Raw genomic sequence first — 3,621 nt, forward strand, 5'->3', positions numbered from 1 at the left:
TCCTCTAAAAATAAAAAATAATTTAAAAAATGAAGGTGCATTCACAAAAGAAAATAAGTTGACATTATTTGTAAAAGATCTAAAACCCTCACATCTGACACTTATATTAATTCATTACATTAATTACAAAGACATTAATTCACATGCAATTAAAACTATTTTTACAATGTAATGTCAAAAATGAGTACATTTACAGTATCCTGTATAATAACAGTAAAATAAGTGTTATTGTAAGTGTTGTTATAAATAAAAATGCCTTTAAAATATGGAAGCAGATTAGTCTCAAATATAATTCACGCAAAAAACACGATTCACACATGCGTAGACAATTTCACATGCATGAAACCTAATTCACGTACACACAAAAAAAAAAATCACGTGCGTGAAAAAAAATATATATTCACAAAAAGAAATTCACATGCGCAAAATAAAATTATATATTCATAAAATACATTTCACAAATGCAAAACACAATTCGTAGATATACAACTTTGCACAAAAACCTTTGAATGTTTAAAATGTACGAGTGTCTGAATGTACGAATCGTCATTTACTACGAATCCACTCGGATTTGTGTGTGTGTGTTTTCGAGACTTTCCTGGCAGAGCTCTCTTCCCACGTGGGTCTGTCGTACTCTTTAGCCAATCAGATGCGAGCTTACCATTCAACCAATCATATCATAAGCCACTGAGAGTGCATTCAAGGAGAGTAGTTTTTTGCACATGTTCAGATGAAGTCACAATAATGGCAGAAGCTTCCTTTGTGTTTGAGTCTGCGCATCAGAAACGGAAGTGCTAAAAAATCGCTAAAAATGGGCTTCACTTGTCTCAATTGAGTTCCAATTGGGTCGCTGTGTCCATTTCTTTTACTGTCTATGGGATTACGGATGTAAAGGCTTAATTTCCGTTCTAATTGATCAACATTGCGCAAAAGGTGCGCAGAATCGTGCTCATTGAATGCACTCTCAGTGGCTTATGATATGATTGGTTGAATGGTAAGCTCGCATCTGATTGGCTAAAGAGTACGACAGACCCACGTGGGAAGAGAGCTCTGCCAGGAGTCTCAAAAACACACACACACACAAATCCGAGTGGATTCGTAGTACTAATGACGATTTCGTACATTCAGACACTCGTACATTTTAAACATTCAAAGGTTTTTGTGCAAAGTTGTATATCTACGAATTGTGTTTTGCATTTGTGAAATGTATTTTATGAATATATAATTTTATTTTGCGCATGTGAATTGCTTTTTGTGAATATATTTTTTTTTCACGCACGTGAATTTATTTTGTGTGTACTTGAATTAGGTTTCATGCATGTGAAATTGTCTACGCATGTGTGAATCGTGTTTTTTGCGTGAATTATATTTGAGACTAATCTGCTTCTATATTAAAAAGGCAACAGTCCAGCAATGTAATTTAGTAAGCACTTTGTGTCCACAGGGCTAAGCAATTTAAAAAATAATAAAACAATATAAAAAAAACAAATAACCAAAATAAGTGCAAAAGTTAACAGTTATTTATACAGAAACATTTGCTTTGACTGGCTCCTCTTGCTGCTCTTGCCTATCAATGAACTGCAGGTCAATGGATGTGGCAGGGACCAGCAGAGTTCGTGTGATCGGCTTCACAGTCCTTCCTGAAGGGTCTGGACGCACTTCATAATGTTTAATTAACTGCAAAAGGTAAAAAAAAAAAAATGGAAACAAACATTTTGACCTTAACATGCACGGTTTATTCAAGTGGAATGTTTATTACAGGAAACATGCTGAATACATGGATCTTAGTTACTCATTGATAAGCAGAACTATCTCTGTAATAGTAGAGGAGGTTGGACCAAAGTTGAAGGACTGAAGATTAGGCAAGGATCCAAAACTAACACAACAAAATGATCAACTAAACTGGGGCAGGAAAATCTCTGGTGACATGAATGGGTTCAACATTCATGGAATGACCAAAATGTTCATTTCTTTGTTTTATACTATTTAAACTCATCAAAATATTTAAAATCAGAACCTGAATCCAGATTTTCAGTGTGGCCTCAGACTTCTGAGCCTCACTGTATAGTTTATAGAAGCAAAACTCTGTGAGGTACAAGAACTTCTTTTCATTTCGTAACAGAAACATCTGTGAAATGTGTTCTTACCCGGGACAAGAGGAGGTACATCTCCAGTTCAGCCACTCTGCGGCCCAGACAGGCACGGATGCCAAAGCCAAACGGCACAGACCCGAAGGGATGCTGGTTTAACTGCTTCTCCCCACGGATCCAGCGCTGAGGGAGGAAGGCAGAAGGATCGGGAAACACCTTCTCATCGTAGGACACTGCAAAGTGGCAGAAAAAGAAAATAGAAAACAAAAAACAGATCAGATAGTACATACATCTACTTACACATCATACACCAACATTACATCTTTATTTAATTCTGGAATGGCAGTTTGTAGTTCAGCTTACATTTTTAGGGAAGAGGTGGCCACCCACCACTATTTCTCTTTCAGCAATGACACGAGCATTTCCAGGAACCACCGGATATAAACTGAGAGAACACGTTTGGAGGATTCATTTAGCAAGCTTACACAACACTGTTTTCATTACTTTGACACGCTTTTAACGAAACTGTTTACCCAAAAATGTATATTTACTAAAAATGTACTCGCCCTCAGGCCATCCAAACTGTAGATGAGTTTGTTTCTTCATCAGAACATAAAGTGTTTTGAGAAATTTAGCACTGCATCACTTGCTCACCAGTGGATCCTCTGCAGTGAATGGGTGCCGTCAGAATGAGAGTCCAAACAACTGATTAAAAACATCACAATAATCCACAAGTTGACTCCTGCCCATGAATTAATGTTACGTGAAGTGAAAGTTTGTAATAAGCAAATACATCAAGACATTTTTAGTTTCAAACCATTGCTTCCAGCTAAAATATGAGTCCTTTATTCATAATACTGCTTTCTTCAATTTCTCCACTGACTGACTAGAGCTATGTTGATTACTTGTGATGCTTTTATCAGCTGTTTGGACTCTCATTCTGACTGCACCCATTCCCTGCAGATGATCCAAAACCTGTTCTAAAGAAAAAACAAACTCATCTACATTTTCGACGGCCTGAGGGTGAGTGCATTTTAAGCAATTTTTGGGTGAACTATCCTTTTAAATATAACACAGTATGACTGAGAGATACAGAAGATGCTATACCGAAGAGTCTCTCTAACGATGGCCTTTAGCAATGGCATCCTGGTAATGTCTTCACTGCAGGGCACTTTGTCACCCGGGCAGACACTGATAATCTCCTCATACAGATTCTGCTGGATCTCTGGCTCCCGTGCCAAGTGATAAAGCGACCAGGAAATAGTGTTTGATGTCTAAAATGAGCATGCATCAAAAGTGAAGAATCTCAAATACGTCGCAAATACTATTGATGCTTATAAATCCAAATAATGCATTGCCTCTGTAAAGAGTGAAGATACTTACAGTGTCGACTCCTGCCAGCAGAAGCTCTGTAATGCTTCCCAAAACCTCGGTGAAGGACATCTGTTCACTGATCAGGAGGCATTGTCATCTGTGAGAGACGAGACCGCCACGGGATGCCATGTTTCACCGATCCGGGATCTCGTGGCAA

General features: G+C 37.8%; 1 pseudogene; it reads right to left on the reverse strand.

Annotated features, from left to right (window-relative positions):
* Positions 1-1,511: 1,511 nt before the first annotated feature.
* LOC109087721 lies at positions 1,512-3,548 on the reverse strand (annotated as a pseudogene).
* Positions 3,549-3,621: the final 73 nt, after the last annotated feature.

This window comes from Cyprinus carpio, chromosome B9 (genome assembly GCF_018340385.1).
Source record: "Cyprinus carpio isolate SPL01 chromosome B9, ASM1834038v1, whole genome shotgun sequence".
In the NCBI taxonomy this organism is placed as follows: Eukaryota; Metazoa; Chordata; class Actinopteri; order Cypriniformes; family Cyprinidae; genus Cyprinus; species Cyprinus carpio.